This window comes from Pan troglodytes, chromosome 9, assembly GCF_028858775.2.
Source record: "Pan troglodytes isolate AG18354 chromosome 9, NHGRI_mPanTro3-v2.0_pri, whole genome shotgun sequence".
Taxonomy (NCBI): Eukaryota; Metazoa; Chordata; class Mammalia; order Primates; family Hominidae; genus Pan; species Pan troglodytes.
Genome location: NC_072407.2, coordinates 92,906,320 through 92,927,262, shown reverse-complemented (window position 1 = coordinate 92,927,262; position 20,943 = coordinate 92,906,320). Strand labels below are relative to the sequence as shown.

Genomic DNA, 20,943 nt, shown 5'->3' with positions numbered 1-20,943 from the left:
CAGATGCCAGCACCATGCTTCCTATAAAGCCTGTGGAACTATGAGCCAATTAAAACTCTTCTGCATAAATAACCCAGTCTTGGGTATTTCTTTATAGCAATGCAAGAATGGCCTAATAGAGAGGGAGACTGACTTTGGTAGATTGGTCTCCTTTTACTTTTGCAATATGAATCTATCTTATTTGGTAAAAGATTATGCATTAATTTAATAGCTATGTGTTAACCAATTATTAATAGCAAATAATTGTTTAAATAGAAAATAATTAGTCTTGACAAAAAGAGAGCTATTCTTATTTGTCTCATTTTACTAAAATTGTCATGGAACAACTCTAGTTGTGGATTTTGGAAACCACTGAAGAATATCATTCCTACTGTCCCTTTCAACTCGAAATTTCTCTGAATCTAAGAAATCAATCAAATGACAAATGCTTGCTATATATATGGAGTTCTGAATGTTAACACAGACCAGTTTAAAAACGTTGGTGTCTTGGTAACATTTCACCATGTGCTTATTAGCAGGTGTTTTAGAGTCAATCACTAGAGTAATCTCGGGCAAATGAACTCATCTCTCTGGGTGCCTAAGATATTTATTACAAAATGAAAGCAATGGTGCTTACTTCTTTGGATTGTTCAGAGGTTAAAAATCTAAAGTATTTAGCACATGTAGTTCATTGGAGGTGTTTTATAAATATCGGTTATTTTTGTTACTACTATTGTTTCTTTTTGTTATACCTTTCAATTAGTTTTAGATGATCATCTTCTGGCCTTTTAGGTAGCAAGTAAAACTTCTCATACCCAAGGAAAACATAACATAAGTTCGGCCTAAGCAGACTGAGTTTCTACTACATTGTTTAAATTGTATATATCATGCTAATATTTTTTAAACAGTTAATCCTGTCCACAACCTTTTCAGAAAGCATGGTTATCTATATTTTATAGATCAGAACAGTGAGGGGCAAGCATTCTAAATAACTTGTTCAATATTGTGAAGCTCGATATGTAAAAAAAAATCATTATTTCAACGCAGGTATTCTAATTCAAAATGCTTTGTTATTTCTCCACATATTTCTCATTCTTAACGGATTTGTCTACTTTAGCTATAATAACTAATTACTTGACAACCCATCCTAGTTCTTTCTCCCCTCTTCTCCTCATAACTTTTAATGTGGTAATGGATGTCAGTGAGATTGCAGCACTTGTTGGGTAAATTCAGCGGAAGAGGAGCACTGATACAATAGGAAAGCTTTCCCAATGTCCAATAAAAACCAAAGTTGGCCGGGCGCGGGGACTCAAGCCTTTAAATCCAGCACTTTGGGAGGCCGAGGAGGGTGGATCATGAGGTCAGGAGAGCGATACCATCCTGGCTAACACGGTGAAACAACTTCTCTACTAAAAAAAAATACAAAAAATTAGCAGGGCGTGGTGGCGGGCGCCTGTATTCCCAGCTACTCCAGAGGCTGAGACAGGAGAATGGCGTGAACCCGAGAGGCGGAGCTTGCAGTGAGCCGAGATGGCGCCACTGCACTCCAGCCTGGGCGACAGAGAAAGACTCCATCTCAAAAAAAAAGTTTAACTGCCTTTCAGTATTTCCTCCGAACATCTGTGTTTTGTTGTTGTTGTTGTTGTTATTGTTTTGTTTTGTTTTTTAACTTGCTTAATTTTTTCTTCTTTCATGTACTTCTTTGCACTGGGTTATCATACCTTCACTGGTACATAGAGGTGTGCCAGATACGAAAGATGTTACATATCCTGACACTGAAAATTCAGAGAAATGGAAAACAAATGGCCTTTGATTTACTAGACATTCCCGTTAAAACAAACAAACAAACAAAAACTAGAATATAATACAGCAACTATTCACTTGGGAAGGCTATTACTTCAAATACCATAACAATATGCATTACTATTAATATAATAAACTCAACTCCTTTGCAGTTTGAAAGTATATTAAAAAAAAAAAAACTCTGTGGTCTTTTGCATTGTATTACATTATAAGAGGGCATTTTGATCTCTGTGAAATAGTCACCTGATGCCTGTGACATATTCATGCAATACAATCTTTTGCTCAGCAACACAAATGAGTTTATTTTCAAAAGTTAACTGAGTACATTGAAGTTGGAAGGCAAGTTTGAGTCATATTTTCCACTTTTGGGTTGATAAGTCAACTTAAGGCATTGATCTTGACAGATAACAGTAAAAACTGTTCAAAAAACATTATTCAAATGATAAAATATTTATTTTAATTTGAAATTGTTCCTTAAAAATACAAAAGAATATAAAATCACTTTACTTGCAGAGATAATCTTATTCTGCTTCCTTAAGTTGCAAATCATGCACTGTTTCATCCAATAGTTTTCTATTTTACTAAATTTCAAAAGTGGGTCAAAAATTTTAAATGTTGCCTTCTTGATTTTGCACTGTGTTAAGCATGTTAGGACAGAAGAATGAGTGTACTTTGAATGTTCATCTGGCCAAAGTGTTCCAAACAGCACTCTGAAGAATGGTAATATGAGGCTGCCTACATCAGAATTACCTAACTGAGCTTGTCAAAAATAGATTCCAGGGGCCGGGAGCGGTGGCTCACGCCTGTAATCCCAGAAGTTTGGGAGGCTGAGGCGGGCAGATCACCTGAGGTCAGGAGTTCAAGACCAGCCAGACCAACATGCAGAAAACCCGTCTCTACTAAAAATACAAAAAAAATTAGTCAGGCGTGGTGGTGCATGCCTATAGTCCCCTCTACTCAGGAGGCTGAGGCAGGAGAATCACTTGAACCAGGGAGGCAGAGGCTGCGGTGAGCCGAGATTGTGCCATTGCTCTCCAGCCTGGGCAACAAGAGTGAAACTCTCTCTCAAAAAAAAAAAAAAAAAGTTTCTAGGGACAAATTCCATTACAAATTCCTGTTCTACTAAGACAGAATCTCCCAGAGTAGTACCTGAGGATCCCTGTTTTAAATAAGTCCTGAGGACAATTCTCATGCCCAGCCATGGTCAGTAATACATCAAGTCCATTTCTTTCCTAAATACAGTGTATAGAAATTATTCCACAAAGAGGAGACATAATTCTTGCTTTAGAAATAATATGTTTCTCCCATTTTTCAATAGCCCTTCTAATATTTCACAACTTTTGGCTTTTACTTATGTTTTTTTTAAACAGAATAATTTTTTATAGTTCTCTTCTGGTATACACATTATGTACAGGGAAAGAGAGGAGCTTATATGAATACAAATACAGTTATCTCATAATACTTTATAGTGCTGATAGAGAAAATACTGATTACCTACACACGTCTTAATTATTTCTCTTCTTTTCCTAAAATCTCCTCTTACCTGGAATACTTTCTCTTCTTTCCACTCCCCTTTTCCTTCTGTCCCAGTCCTCTTAGCCATAGCTCTTCACGTTGCAACACATACAATTTTAAAATAGTTTTATCACTTTCTCATGCTTGAGGGTTTTATTTGCTTATATATTATATGCAATTGCTATAGTCAACTTTATAATTTTCTCTATCTTGGAATGCATTTCTAGCTTATTGAGCTAAAATGTATTAACAATAAAATGCACTTATTTATACGTACAGTTAGATGAATTGTAATGACTACATATACCCAAGTAACAACTATCCAAAAACAACAAAAAAAGAAAATAGAAAATTTCTATCAATGCAGAAAATATACTTGTGCCCTTTTGTTGGCAATGCCTCCACCCAGAGGTAGTGACTGTTTTTATTTATGTCAAAATAGTTTAGATTTACCAATTTTTTTATTTCATATTGAAGAAATATAAAAAGATATTTATAACTCTAGATTTTTTCATTTAATATATTTAATATTTTCTATTCCTTTATATTGCTTGTCATTTGAATACAAGTGTTTGGGTAGATGTATGTTTTCATTTATCTAAGGTAAATTTCTGGTTCAAAGGGTAAGTGCACATTTAATTTGATCGAAAAACTACCTATTGGGTACTATACTTATTACCTGGGTGATGAAATAATCTGTCTACCAAATGCCTATGACACGCAACTTACCTACATAGCAAACCTGTATGTGTATACCTGAACCTAATTTTAAAAAACCTGCAGAAGAATTTTTCAAAGTGGTTGTAGTATTTTATACACCAAAAAATATGATAATCTGAATTACTCCATATTCTTGATAATATTTGCTATTGTCAGATTTTTGTCTGTTTGGTTTTCTTGTCTTTCTACTGGTAGTGTAGTCATACCTGAAAGTTAGTTAGCATGTAGTTCATTGATGACTATTGACAAGGAACATTTTTTTCCTGTGTTTATTAGCCATATATGTTAAAATATATATTATATATAATATGTAGTCTATATATTCTTTAATGTGCTTTTCAAATATTTTAATTATTAATTTGTACTTCTGTATAAATTCTGGGTAAGTCCTTTGTTAGAAAGTATTGTGAATATTATCTTCCAATATATGGCTTGTCTTTTCACGTTCTTACACTGACTTTTGAAAAACAGAAGATTTTGACCTTAATAAATTCCAATTAATTACTTTTTTTAACTGATAGTTTTTATGACCTATATGAAAATTTTTTATCTTCCCCATGAAATGTCTATTACAAATTTAGTATCTTTAGTAAATATGTACCTATTTAGATTTTTTATTTCTTCTTGTGTTATATTTGGAGTTATGTTTTTAAAAATATTGTGCTATTTAATTACAAAGTTGATGGCATAAAGCCACTTATAATGTTTCCTCATTATCTTTTTTGATGTCTTTAGGATCCATAGTGTTATCTTTGCAAATATAATTGATATCAGTAATGTGTTTCCTTTCTCTCATTCATTCTCTTTTCAGTTTTTCATGATTAGATTTTCTAGTCAATAAAATCAATTGTATTACCCTTCAAAGAGCAACCCTCTTTAAGAGTTGCGGTCTCCCCTCTATCACACAGGCTGGAATGTGGTGGTATGAGCGTAGCTCACTACTGCCTCCAACTTCTGGGCTCAAGCTATCCTCCTCTCTTAGCTTCCTGAGTAACTGGGTGATATGATTTAGATCTGAGTCCCTGCTCAAATCTCACGTTGAACTGTAATACCTAGTGTTGGTGGTAGAGGCTGGTAGGAGGTGATTAGCTCATGGGGACAGGTTTCTCACAAATGGTTTAGACCAACCCCTTGATGCTGTTGTCGTGATAGTGAGTTCTTGTGAGATCTGGTTGTTTAAAAGTGTGTAGCACCCCCCCACCATCTCTGTTTCTTGCTCCTACTCTGGCCATGTGAAGTACCTACTTCCCCTTAACCTACCTCCATTATTGTAAGTTTCCTGAGGCCTCCGCAGAAGCCTAGCAGATGCCAGCATCATGTATCCTGTACAACCTGTGGAACCATAAGCCAATTAAATGTCTTTTATTAATTATCCTGTCTTGGGTATTTCTTCATAGCAATGCAAGAACAGGCTAATACACTGGGGCTACAGGGATGTGCCACTATACTTGACCACTTTGTTACTTTTTTTGTAGAGATGGCATCTCACTATGTTGCCCAGGCTGTTCTTGAACTCCTGGGATCAAAAGATCCTCCTGCCTCAGCCTCCCAAAGTGCTGGGATTATAGGAGTAAGCCACTGCAACCAGCCAGCAAACTTTTGGCCTTATGATTTCTTCTATTATTTGTAATATATAGCCCATTGATTTCTCATTGTTCTATTTATTATTCTTTTTCAACTACTTTCTCTGTTTTGCTAGTTTTTTTAGCTTGATATGAAAGTGTAGATAATTGATGTTGAATCTCTATTTTATTATAAGCATATAATCTTATACATATCTCCTCTAAACAAAGCTTTATCTGCACCCCACAAATGTGTTGTAATTTCATTAATGTTCAGGCCAAATTAGGTTTCAATTTCTCTTGTGTTTTGTTTTTTCTCCCATAGATGATTTATAATTGCATGTTTTCCAAAAGTTTTGACATTTTCTAGATTTATTTTGGTTATTTAGTTCTAATTTACAACTAAGACGCTCATAAAAGACACTTTGAGTGACTTCAAGACTTAACAATTAATTGTGTCCTATTCTATGAGAAGATACATTATCTATCTTGGTAAATACATCATGGTTACTGGAAAAAATGTGTATTCTGGAATTTTTTTATATGTGTCAGTCTTTAAATGTAAATTAATTCAAATTGCTTAAAGGTTGTTCAAATTTTCTATACAATTACTGATTTTTTCTGTCAATGAGAGAGAATTAACAAAATCTACAATTTGTGGATCTCTTAATTTCTCTATGTAAACGTGACAATCTTTATTTCATGCACTTTGAAGCACCAATAAAGCACATATTCATTTAGAATTTTCATAATTGAATGAATTAACTTGAATTGAATTAATACAAATATACAACCAACTTCGTTATCTCTGGATAAAGAATCTACTTTCCAGTATGTTTTTTCTGATATTAGTAAAGTCATTTCAGCTATCCAATGATGACTTTTGCATGATATTTCAGTTTTCATCCTGTTATTAATAAAACAATTGTTTTTAGATGTTACTTGCCTTCCTTATATTTAGTCAGATATTTCTATTTCATCTAGTCAATCTCTGACTTTTAAATAGTCAATATAGTTGAATTTATGTCCATTATTTTGCTATTTTCTATTTGTCTCTACTGTCTTTATTTATCTTTTCTTCCTTTTCTTTTTTATCTTGGTAAAGCCAATAACTTTTACTATTTTAATCTAACTCACATTTTGACTTTAAATTTACATCTCTATATTTTTAAGTAGTTTCTCTAGAGATTTTCTATGGTATAGCTTACCGCATACTGTCTTATTTCATATTGTCATTTTACATAATATGTAACAAACTGGTTACTCTATAATTACGTATCTAGCTCTACCCACACTTTGTACTACTGTTACGTACTTTATACCTACATACCTTACATACTTCACATTTATTTGTTATGACTCTTGCTTTAAGTAATTTAAAGTTTTTAAAGATAGAAAACTTATCTAATATATTTATCCATATATTTAACATTTCAAGTACTATTCCTTTTTTTCTGTGGAACGTACTTTCCATATGGTGTCATTTTTCTTCAGCCAAAAGAGCATTCTTTTGTTTTTGTTCTGGGGGGTGTGTGTGTGTGTGTGTGTGTGTGCGTGCGCGCGCATGTGTGCATGTGTGTGTGTGCATGTGTGTTTTTGATAGTACAGGTCTACTTGTGACAAATTCTTTCAGCTCTCAGTTTTCCCAAAAATGTCCTTATTTTGTATGTATTTTGGAGAAAAATTTTACAGGATATAGAATTCTACATGGAAATAATTCTTTCAACACTTTAAAGTTGTTATGCCATTTTCTTCTGGCTTTCATTACTGATGGAAATTCAGCTTTCAACAATATTAATGTTTTATTGTACATAATTTGTTTTTTTCTTCTCTTGCTTTTAATGGTTTTCTCTTCTGAAATTTGATTATGATATGTGTAGGTAAAATTTGCCTTGTAATTTCATGGTATTTGCTGAGCTTCTTGGATATGTAGTCTCCCCTTTTTGATCATACCTGGGAATTTTTTAGCCCATAGTTCTTCAAAAATGTATTACCCTAATCTTATCTTCTCTTTTGATATTTCAAATATGTATTTATTAACTCATTTGATAGTGTCTCACCAACCAATAAGCTTTCTTGATTTTCCCCCTCTAGATTTATTTTTACCTGTTTTCTGGTTCACTGATACTCTCATCTACTGTTTCTAATCTGCTATTCTTTTTTAGATTTTGCATTTTCTTCATTTCTAATATTTCCTAAGTAATGTTTATAATTTTTAGTTTTGTAAATTTATACTTTTATAGTTTTTATAATTTCCAAATACTTTCTGAAAATCTTTACCTTCATTTATCTTTTTCTACAGTTTCTTTCATATATTTATTATAGTTATTTTAAAGTACATGTCTGCTCCTTACAACATCTGGGTTGTTAGTACATCTACTTCTCTTTCATAAATTTTTTCTTGACAATGAATCAAACTTTTTCTGTTTTCTTTTATCCTAGTATTTTTATTGTATTCCAGAAATATGGATGACACATTGTATAGACCTCCCGTATTTTCTTATCTTCCCCTAAACAATGTTAAGTATTGTTGTATTAAGCAGTTTAATTACTGATAAGTCACTTTCAACCATTCATAATTTAGTTCTATGTTTTGTTAGGGTAAGTCTACTTTGCTTTTGCTGTTAATTTTAGGATGAATGTATTAATTTTGGCTTTATGCCTAACGCCTTCCTAGAATTTACTCAAAAGGTTGGCTTGATTTTTTTGGGTGGGGGGAGGGCGCGGCGGGGTGCATTTTAGTGAGAAGTCTAATACACTTTGAAGTCTTGCTAATTTTACGGGACTTGAACTCCAAACTCTTTTATCCCTGTAGTGGACAGCAGCTGTAATCTATGCTAACTTATTTCAGTCTTTTAGTTATTGTCTCTTTCTAATATGCTTATAATCTCACCTGCACATGTGTAAGTGTCAGCCAATGATTTAAAGAGAATTTATTTTCATTTTGAGGTCTTTCCTTCTTGAAGATTCTTCCTACTTATATTCCCTGAAATTGCCAGCTTTTCTGGTTTTCATATTTATTTCCTTTGACTTTTAAGTCCACAAACACTGCAACCCTCTGCTTGAGTTCTAGCGGCCTCATTATATTTTCAGGTGCTGCCCTTGAGGGGAAGCTATATACAGATTGATTTCATCAATGTGGTTTTCTTTCAAAAGACACATTCCTTCTAGATTCTTTCTGCATTAGTCACTTACCTGTGCCTTCATACAGTTTGTTTTTAATACTTTTCCCAGGATTTATGTATTATCACGGGGGGGGGGGGTTAATTCAATTAAAACTATTCTGTCATCATCAAAACTGAATCAGAATCACCTTCTTCATGTTGTCTAGTTATGTCTCTTTTTGTCTTCATTTGTGTGTGCGTATACCTGTGTGTACTAACTTCTGTTTCTTTCCTCTCCCTGACTCTCTTTCTCTCTCTCAATAATAGTTGCTAAATTTAAGTATACGGAAGGACTTTTGTTGTTATTTTCAAAAAACTCTCTTAGAAACCAAAATATATGGAGTGGCATAAGATCTATTTCCTGTTATTAGATTTTTTAATTTATATAATCATACCACAAAAATCTCTTGAGTGACTACTATATAGAATTATGCTAAGTAATAGAAATATTAAAGAGATACAGATATAAATGAATAAATCACAACTTCACACAGTAATATATTAAATATCTGAATTAATCTATATATGATTTCAAACATAATTTTAATGTATAATATGTTATTTAATGTACAATGACTTTTTGTATAACCAAGATGTCTCTATTTTATAACTATGCCTTATACTTGTTACTCCTTTTACTCTCTGAGAAATATTTACAAAATCAGTTTCCAGGGCCCTACCCTGCAAGATTTTAGACTATGATACTGTTTATTAAGCTCTCTGAGAGATTCTGATATATAATTAAATTTGTGAATCACTTTTTCTTTTTATATATACATATCGAGATACTTTTGCCCCAAAGCCTAAGAAAATTTTATTACCCAAGTATTGTAAGCAAAGAAATATATTGTATTTTCATTTTTCATGCGTGTGTTGGAAAATATCTCCACCTTTGAGCTAAGAGTCTGATATCCCTAGCTCTAATATTTTGCAAAGTTATGTACCACAGTAATGGCTTAAAATTGTTCTAAAAGACTCAATAGAGGAAAACTGGATTAAAAAATAATGTTCATAAATTAAAAGTGTTTTTTTTTTACTATTTTGGTCTATACCATGGTGGAAAAAAATCTCTTTCCTACCTATCTGTATATTTCATTGCTAGAATCAAAATGATGTTAAAATAACTATTATCAAAGGAAACCAAAATATTACTCTCTAAAATACTGGAGATTGTTTGGCTAAAAAGAAAGGCTAAAATGCAGGGACACACTCTGCCACTCTTCTCTGCCTTTCCCATCTAAATGTAATTCCATTTACAACACTTGCTGATGAGCTCAGAAACAGAGCTCAGAGACAATGGCACCAGAGGATCTAAGAACAGACTTTAGTCTTCCCCTAAATTTACCTTCACACATTTTCTTGCCATTGAAAAGCCTCAAGATGCTCTCTTCTTTGTCATTAATATGAGTTATGACTCTTTACTAAACTACTACTTAAACAAGGCCCCTAACTACCGCCTTAAGAGAAAAATACTTTTAAGCTGAGGCTTCTCCCACATGATAGGTACAGCACACATTAATAAACTTCTGGGGTGTTGTTGCTATTGTTGTTGTTGTTAATCTGACTTTTGTTTTCAGGAAAGTGTTTCAACTAAAATCCTAAAAACAAAGAAAAAGTATTTTTTCTTCTCTACAATTTGGCGACCCATATGGGACTAGCAGATGCACTTTACTCACCCTAAGACCCACAGATGGAATCGAACTGGTAGAAGCCTGCAGAGAAAGGCAAAATTTCTCACCAAAGTAAGCTTCTCAAGGTTTCTATCTGTGGTACCTGGTCAAGAAAGGAAGGTAAAAATTGTTTCTTGTCTCTTCCTTTCTAGTTTCTGATTGGCGAAAAAACATTTATAATAATTATCTGTTGGGGGTACCTATTTGGTTATTGATTTTTAGTTTTCCAAGGATCTTTGTTTTCCTTGTCTCTCTCTCTTTTTGTGGTTTGTCATGAGGAATAAAATCATAATAAGGTTCTATTTTCATTTTGTTTTGTTTCTTGAGAAACTTGGCTTTGTAACCAGTGAATTAATTCTTTGATTTCTACCACCCTGGAGGACATAAATTGTTGGGTTCATGTCGGTTAGCCAGCTGGGAGGCCAGCTGGGAGTCTGAAATGTCTGTTTGTCCAAATGCACCAAGCTCTCAGAAATATGCCTTAATTATCTCAACCTTCATTGCCTTGTTAATAATGAGGGTCTTTACTTAGGGCCCCTAAGCTACTGCTTTAAAAGGAAAATACTTTTAAACTGAGTCCTGTCCTGTATAATGGGTATAGCACACAATTATATCTCTTTTTTTTCTTTTTAATAAACCTGACTTTTGTTTTCAGGAGGATGTCTTAAGTATAAACCAAAAAGGGAAAAAAATATGTTTCCTTTCCTACAATATTTGTGGTGAATGTCTTATCTAGATTTTCAGCATTTTATAAATAAACTAGACTATGATCGTGGCAGGTATTGCTTTTCCTGAACTCATTCTGCCAAAATTGACATCTTCTCCTGGGACTTAGAGAAAGAGGTGTTATTTGATTGATTGCTGGCTAAAGAACTTTGAAGTGAGAGCCTGGTAGTGGGTAAAGAAATTATATTAGACAAATTGTGATAGGAGTCTCAAAAAGAGAATGCAGAAATGCATGCCTGAATATAATAGGTACTCTACAAAAATAATTAAATAAGACCCTTTTCTTAACAGAAGTTAATCAAGAATTTAGCCATATTCTGGAATTTCATTTATTTCCTGCAAAAGTGTCACAGTCATATTGATGCCCCCTCTGTGGGATTCAATTATAAAGATGTACACATATAGGATTTCAAATGATGAATATAGGATGAAGCTGTCAAATATTACTATTTTTCAAATTATGTTGATTTGGTCTATCTTAAGAAATAGCATTATAGGTAATAATCAAGTTTTCTCTACCCATCTTTTTTTTCAGGGAAATTTCAAGAATGTTAAAATTCTAAAGATAGACTCAATGAAAAAATAGGCTAGTAGATCTCATTCATGGCCTTGATCATGAAGTTTCTAGTATTAAATTGGAAGTCTCAAGTTTCTCTCTGTAAAGAAATTAAACACTTTGAGATAGCTGGTACTTTATAGTGTTTCAGTGATGATGTGTGACCTTCTATACAACATTACATTTTAAAATATTAATGCCAATATTATTTAATGAAGGTGTGATATTTACATTTCCATCATAAACTAAAACAAAGTTCTCAACAGTAATTTATATTATTTTTCATGAAAAAAACAATCCATTTCCATTAACAAGTTTTATTCTCTAAATGGAACTCAAAAGAATGGGCCATTTATATCCTCTGGAAAAAAATTCATTATAAAAATAAAAAATATATAAATAAATGAAAGGATTCAAAGTCTAAAATTAAGCAATAAACAAATAAAAGTCTGTGACATTTGACTATAATGGGCCATGATATTGAACAAAACACAAAATTATTGCCACATAAGATAATATGGTGTCAAGAGAAAAATGACCACTTTGACTTTTATTACTATTATTGATCACTAATGTCAGGCACAAAGCAGTGATTTGGCATGTGTTGATTATTTTAAATATTGCCTAATGAATGAATATTTAATGGAAGTGAATTGGCAAAGAATACTAGGAAATGTCTCATTTAACCACTAAGGTTATTTTAATGAAGTGTTTTCTGCCCTAGAAAATCTGTGAAACAAAAAGTAAGCAAGGGATTATTAAAACCAATAGTTTAGATTCATTCAGGCAGTTCATCATTCTGATTAAAGGGATTTCTTACGTAAGAGAGGAATTTATTTGTGCTTTGAATTTTTTTCCTTTATTTCTTTTCTTTTGAGACAGGGTCTCACTCTGTCACCCAGGCTGAAGTGCAGTGGTGTGATCTCGGCTCACTGCAGCCTCTCCTGGGCTCAAGGGATCCCCAAACTGAGTCTCTGAAGTAGCTGAGACCACAGGTGTGCTCCACCATGCCTGGCTATTTTTTTTTATTTTTGTAGAGATGAGGTTTTGCTATGTTGCCCAGGTTGGTCTTGAACTCCTGGGGTCAAGAGATCCACCAACTGCCTTGGCCTCCCAAAGTAGTGGGATTACAAGCGTCCAGCCAAATTTTCTATCATCTTTTAAATATTTTTTTAAATAAAAAGCTTAGTCTGTTTGAATGACAATGAAAATTCCAGTCCAGGTCAAATTATCTGGCGTTACTATAGAAGTCTGATTAGATATTTTAGAAGTTTATAGTTCTATCCATTCTAGCTGCCCGCACAGGATATCATTATGCTTCATGTAATCAGCAAGTGTGTTTTGAATAAATAAATGCAAATTCCTGTGAATTCCTTCCCTACAATATATCTTAGACTAGTCTATTTCTCTTGATATCTACTACACTATCATGATCCAATGAAATAGCTTCCTAAATGGTCTCTTTACAAGCACCTTTAACCTATAAAGCAGTCAAGCTTCCTCTGAAAACATATCAGATCACATTACCCTTTCTTCAATTGTTTCCCTTTGCACTGATGAAATTGAAAATCTTTGCTGTTACTCCAAAAGTCACTTAGAATTCTTACTCTGTCACCACATGCCACATGGTTTAGCTTCAATCACATTGATCTTTTTATTTTTTAAATTTCCTCAAAGAAACAACTGTCTTTCCAAAGTTATGGTTTTGGTTTTTGTTGTATTCTCTTCCTAGAAAACGCTTTCCCTGTGATAACATGACTGAATTTGCTTTCCGCTCTGTTTATAAACTCCCCCAAAGGATCTTTCCTGATTACCATATGCAAAAGGCATATCTCTCTTCTCATGTTTTCCCTTTCTCCCTATCCCCCATCACACTATTATTTTCTGTCACTGTATGAGGAACATCTTGTTACCAACACAAGACATACTGATCCCCTTGAATTCTCTGTGAATGACCCCTTTGGATCAGAGTATGTATGTACAACAAAAAGGACATGTATCTTCCTTTCATATGCACAGCTCACGCTATACTGCTGAAAGAGTAAACGATGTGCCATCCCGAAATGCACCAAATTAGTATATTGATTATTTTGAGTTAAAAAAATGGAAAAAAATGTAGTTTCAAAATGGATTAGCTGACCGTTTCATCCTGCATGCAGCAAGCTATAAAGATTCCTTTGGGAGGGATATCCTCTTCATACAAGGGTGAGAAAATAGCCCTTATCACCAGAGACTGGGAGTTAGTGGCTGCAATGAAGCTGAATAAATATACATAACGAAGGAACCTTTATCTTCCACTGGATCTGCACCCCCAACTCCCACCAATATATTTCCTAGTGACTCTTCTAGAAATTTACTGTCCCAGTCAGCTTTTCTTTGTCCCATCATTTCCTCTCAAATGTATCATTCTTTGTCTAAAATGTATAAACACATCTTGCCTTGGCCACTTCTTTGGGGAGTTCATTCTCTTGTGAAGATTCCTATGTACATGCGAAACTAATAAAATTTGTATGCCCTTCTCTCATTAATCTGCCTGGAGTCAATTTGGTTTCTAGATACAGCCAAAGCGCCCACATAAGAGCTACAGGGAGGTTGGAGATGATCTCTGTCTCCCCTACGCCATGCCTATCCTGTTATCTCTGCCTATATAACAATTGGTTACATTTTAAATCAATGTTATTTCTTCATTTATGTGTTTATTCTGGTCCCTCTTTTTGCCTGGAAACTCCATAAGAACAAGAATCATGTCTGTTTACCTTTGCAAAAACAAGCCTTGGATGTAGAAATCCCTCAATAAGTATTTGCTAAATAGATAAATGAAAAAAATATAATTTGATAGAGTTAAGATACAGAAAAGAGCAAAATGCAAAATTTCTTAATTATTTGTGAGAAATGACAGGTTTTTCTTTCTTTTTGCAAAAATAAATGTAAAGTTTCTTCAGAGCATATCAGAGACTTCACTAAACCACTGTTTAAGAACTTGGACTTTGGTCTTATCTCTTCAACACTATATTAAAAATCCTAAATGTTTTAAATTATGTAGATTAACATTCATTTGAGATACTTTAGGTAAAACTTTTAATGGGAAAGTCATCCAAAAAAGAAATGTTAAATTAAAATTAAATTCAGTGTAAGTATAGTTTTCAAGCTCTGATTTTAATTCTGGAAATGCTGCCTTCAACCTACCATGTGAAAAATTTTGATAAATGGTAAAATAATTAGATTTGGAGAACTATTTTTATTGAGAAATAATCTCTCTCCGCATATACTCGCAACTATTACCTGACTAAGCCAAAAGAATAATGGTATTACTAATGGCTAGGTAAATATCTTTCCATTAATGTGTTTTCATTAGCACCATATTTTTGATGTTTTCATTCTTTTAATTGTGTGGAGCACCGATGCTTTTTGAATTAGCTCTCATTGTCTGAAAAAGGTTACTTTGGTCACACGATTTAACTACTGCAAAGCAGTTCAAGCAGTTAACAGTGTGGTAGGGGAGCAAGAAAAATAATAGGATATCTCCTTACAATAACAAATTTGGACTTTATTTCAGTTTTTAGTTTGATCATTTATATTCCTGTCTGCAGAATTTTGACAAGGCTTAACAAATTGTAAATGGATACTTTATAGAGTAAACATAATACTATATATCGCAGACTATCTTAAGTGAGTTTGACTGATTCATCTGGGTGGGCAAAGTAGAAGTTTTACAGTGGAAACATCTTAGGCATAGACTACACAACAGGAAAAAAAATGATAAAACAAATTTAATTTCAAATTAATTTACTAAGCAATTAAGAACTGCCAATTTAATAGTCCAAAGTTACTAAACTATAGCCTGTGGATCAAATCCGGCTCACCTACCATTTTTGTAAACAAATTTTTATAGAAAAAAGCCATATTCATGTGTTTATGCCTTGCGTAGGGCTGCTTTTGACTACAATGGCAGTATTGGATAGTTGTAAGGAAGACTATCTGGACTACAAAGCCAAAAATGCTTACTATGGAGTCCTTTAGTGAAAAGTCTGCCAACCTGTAACAGTTAAATGGTCTCACTTTATGGCAAATGGCTTAGATAACATCTTCTGCTAAGATATTTTTCTGGGATCCACATAATGATTACAGGGCTCAAAAGAGAAATGAATTTTTCCATTTGTTGTGCTAAGAAAGCCATCAGCTAAATGGTACCTAAACAAACTGAAAGAGTAAATCATCTTTCAAAAGTCCTATTGTAACCTCCCTGTATATGTGACAGCACTTGATCCAGGGCAGTGATAAAGAATAAATAATTGGGTAAGGGGTAGTTGACTATTTTAGGAGAAATTCTGTGCTAGGTGGGAGTTCAGCAAACACATACAAATTTAGGCCTTCCCAGATCCCATACTCAAAACTATAGTTTGGAGAGAGCAATCCATCAGGCACATGTGGATACCAGAAGCTGAGATAAAAAGCACCTCAGGAATTGCAATCCAGGTGAGAACAGAAAGGCCTAAAGGGAAGGCAATGCAAGGGGCCAGCATTCACACAGTTGACCAAGAAACAAGAGGCCCACAGAAACGAAATGCAGGAAGGAATGGAAGAAGACATAAATGGAAGCACCAGAGGAGGGCAATCTAATTGCTCTGGTTTCCATTATGAACAGGTCCTATAGCCTGGCTGGAGCTTAGCACACAAAGCTTCTGTGCTGAGCAGAAATCCAAACACCATTCTAGCCTTGCCCTCGCCACTGATTGTACCCTCACCCACTCAGCTAGCAGCTCCTTTAGACCCTGACTGTTTTCATCGTTACTCACTTTCTTCTTTCCACATTCTTAGAACGAATGCCCTTTGAATTAACCAGCCGGCCACTTGAAACTGCTTCTGCCACCTGACTCCAGTTGAGTCAGAAAGCCATTTTTTCTCTTTTTCAGTTTTTGCCCTTTATTTTTCCATAATCGCTTCATTTATAATAGAACTATGATTCTTAATCCTAGCAGGCCCTATGTCCTTCTTTAATAACTTTATGATATGAAGCCCTCTTTAGCATTCTAATGGAATTTACAAAGTATATTAAATACTTATTCATATTACTTAAAAATCAACATAATGTCCTAACAGTAATCTAGTAATCTATAAAAGAAATCTAAAAATAATTTATTATAATTTGTATTCAATATGTAAATGCTGTGGCATGGCTACTAGAAAACATAATGGAATGATCATATGCTTGCTTCTGTATATAGGATTATTAATGAACCATACATGAATTCAAATTGAAAGTTATATTGATGACTCAAATATCCAAAAGTGACCTTTCTACTCATGTGATTTTCTCTAAATGGTCAACCACTCCTGTTGAAATTTCGAACAATAGAAAATATAATATTCAATCTATTTACATGATATTTTTCCTGGAAAATTTAATGACTATTAAAATGATGAAAACTACTATAATTTTAACTGTTATATGAAGACATGTTTTAAGATTATATTTCTACAGACATGACTTTCACACTAATTAATAGGCATAAATATATTTGGAAGTTCCATGGAATGATGTACAATATTTTTGATAGGTGGGACATTCTAGAACATTGCAGGAATACTAGCATATTGCCTATTTCCTCCTACCTTGAGAGTAGTGCTCCCCTAATTGTGACAACAAAAAATACCCTGAGGACATTATGCTCCATTGAGATAGAGTAAGTAGTGAGGAACATGGATTCCTGGCTCAGCCCTCCTGTTGTCTACTCCTATCCTTTTGTTACGGTTTTGGAGCGCTAAAAGATTTCACGTTGTGGGAAATAAAAGTACTGAGGAAATTTCAGAAACAAGCCAATTTTCCTGTTATAATATTCTATTTCTAAGGCTTAAGTTTCCTAGGAGTTAAATTTAGAAACAGGGGAGGGGTTAATAATAACGGGAGGGAACATAGTGAGAAACAGGGGAGGGGTTAATAATAACGGGAGGGAACATAGTGAGAAACAGGATAAGTCCAGCATATGGGGTGGCATGGCCACGTGGATATACAATTATTTCACTCACAAAAAACTGCATTGACAATAGGCTTAAAGTAGGACTTCATTAAATACTCATTGATAATTTACATCAGAAATTCTAGATAAAGGAAACAGACTGGTTGTTGATCACTTCATTGGTTTGTACTTAGTTTCTGTTCAACATACTGGTAATGACACTGAAAGACTAAGAACCACAAATACACTTTCCAGGAGATGATAAAAGTCATATTTGTGAATTTGCCTTCTGTTTAAGTTCCAATTAGAAAGTATATGTTAATAAGCTTATTTCTGCTTTATGCCTGAAGCACAGGTGTTATCAGTAAAAAAAGCATGGCTTTCTAAGGTGAATACAAAATGGTGAAATTCCAACATACTTGTAAAACCCAAGAGGATTTTATTAATTAATCTACTTCTGAAGCCTCAAATAAAACCATAACATATACACTATAGAAAAAAGCAAAGGGTATGTGAGTTAGAAACGGGAACACAGGATAATTCATGTATTTGTAATGTCCTTATCCATAGAGATATCTGCCAGAAAACTGATCAATCTTTAAAAATCACTTCCCATTTTACTCCTACTTTTAGCCTTACCCTTACGATACATGCTAAATTCTAAACATTCTCATTTTTTGTGTGTGTTTTGGTGAAAAAAAAATGTTTAAAAATATCGCAAGGACAAAAAACCAAACACTGCATGTTCTCACTCATAGGTGGGAATTGAACAATGAGAACACATGGACACAGGAAGGGGAACATCACACACCGGGGACTGTTGTGGGGTGGGGGGAGGGGGAGGGATAGCATTAGGAAATATACCTAATGCTAAATGATGAGTTAATGGGTGCAAAAATTAATTAAAAAATAAAAAACAAAGAAACAAACAAAAAAATACACTAGCCCTGCAATCAACTTTAGCATTTCTAATTTCTCTCACAGTACGAAATAATGTCAAAATATGTCATTTTAAAATCTCAAATATCAGTATATCATATTGATATCTTAGACTGAGCAGATTGTGAATTTTAGTTTTCAATGCCATATCTCCGCTCTTCTTAAAAGTCCAAAAAAGAACACTCAAGAGAACGTGGCAGGTTAACATGTGAAACCGACATGCATCGTGGGAGCCCATGTGGTGGACATCTGCCCACACCTCCTCTATATATGCCATGGGCTGCCACCTGAGGGTTAGGCAAAAAATAGACATAAGCAAAAATAGAAGCTAATTCTGAATCTTTCAGTCAGACCTGGGATAAATCACTTAACACACACATCCATTTCCTTGTTTTCAAATGACAAAATGCTTTTTCCCCCAGAAAAAAAGTAACTAGAGATCTTTAAATGAAAGACTCTGAGTCCTATTTTATTAATAAAGTATTATTTTTCTTCTAAGAATAATGATTCTGAGGCACTTATCCCCCAAGCCATCATCCATCAGGGAAGGATAAAGCATTCATACTGGTTGCCTGTATTTCAAATGATTTATTGTTAATGCTGAATATATATCTTAATGACTTCAAGCTTGAGCGGTGCTGTGAAACCACAAAACTTGATGTTTCAGATTTATTTTTCTGTTCAGATAAAATTTCAAGTGTGTTACAAACAATTAAAGTATGGGGAAAACCTTTGTTTCCATTTAGACCTTTCACAAATTTTTAAAATTATATCACCATCTCTCCAACATGAAATAGTCTCCAGCTGGGAACCTATGTTGGAATAAAACAGTGGTGTCTATGTCAGGTTGAAAAGCTTGCCTGCAGAGATCACCTACCAACTTTATAAGCCAAAGCACAGGAAAAACGTCAACATCACAAAATTCTGGCCTTTGGATATTACTAAGTATTATTAGGCAGGATGACATCAGCCTTGGATATGAGAAGGACAGAAGCTACAATGCTCATTAAAATTGTCTGCAAATAAAAATACTAATAAAAGATGCTAGAAAAAGTTTTACAACCAGAAGTGATATCTGCACATTTGTATGTCTAAACACATAATTGAGTGGCTACTGGGCATTCTTTTCTTATAAAACAGTTTATTGTATTTCGTGGATATCAGGGACCAGGTAAGAATACCAGGCTGTGCATTCTGCTTTTATATCTTCTCTAGTCCAAGAGTTCAACTCTCCCTAGCTTGTTCAAAGCACATGAAGTGCCTTCTTACATTTTGTGAAGCAGTAAATTAAACTAACATGTTTGCACAAAGATTTTTCAAGTAGTTCTTCTATTACATCATTCTATCATTTTATTGTTTTCCTCCCCTGTACACATACACACATACTGTTCTTTACATTTGGTCTCATTTGAATCAATGCTAAAGCCAAAAATATAAGATGCAAATGTGGGAGAAGTAGAAGGACAACATATCTTTAAGAAAATTTAGAGATAACAATTGGAATTTAATTTTTCATTGCTATTTTGACACAATGTAAAAAGGAGCAAAATATATTTCTACTTTCTTCTTAAAATGTGCATTTATGGAACTGTCAGATATAAAAACGTTTCAAAATCGTCATTATGAAGACCAACGTTACTGGCCTTTAGGACTGGTGATATGTATTAGTATTAATCTAGGTTTCATGTCCCCAACAGGAGACTAAACTGAAAGTTACAAAATATGTGTTAGTTAATATTCAACAGCAACCTTTTCTTCTATCAAAACTATGCATTAAAAAAGTGATGAACTAAAAATATATGTAGGCTCTATACCTTGTTCTATCAGAAAATAACAAAGCAACATAGAACTAGTCAGTTTCCCTGATTGGCTGATCCAACTATACACTGCTTCATCACTGATTATAACTTATTTTATGTATATAAACACATTTCTGTGTAATACACATGACCTCTTTTATACTGGAAGATCTAAGAACTAGAGTCATGTGTTCTCTGACAGTGGATAATTAATCACATTAAGAAATGCAGAAATTAGGTAATGTCAGGGAAAGTGGCATAGTAGGGAATTCTGGGGGTTCATTTCTCCTCATAAAAACACTAAAAACTCTAACAGAAACTATCAAAATCAATCCTACTGGAAGTCATGGAGCCAGCCAAAGATTTAGAGCAACCAAGCAAAAGAAACCAGGAGAAAGGCTACTTAAGCATGGGATATGATCTTTGTAGCATTTTAACTAACCCTAGCCTTCTCTCCCTTCCAAACATAGCAGTCTTGGAGACTGTATTGGTCCATTTTCATGCTGCTGACGCAGACATACCTGAGACTGGGCAATTTCCAAAAGAAAGAGGT

General features: G+C 33.9%; 1 long non-coding RNA gene across 2 annotated transcripts in view; it reads right to left on the bottom strand.

Annotated features, from left to right (window-relative positions):
• LOC104001286 (uncharacterized) overlaps positions 1-20,943 on the bottom strand; it is a 306,636-nt gene that overhangs the window by 53,133 nt on the left and 232,560 nt on the right. The window lies entirely within an intron of this gene.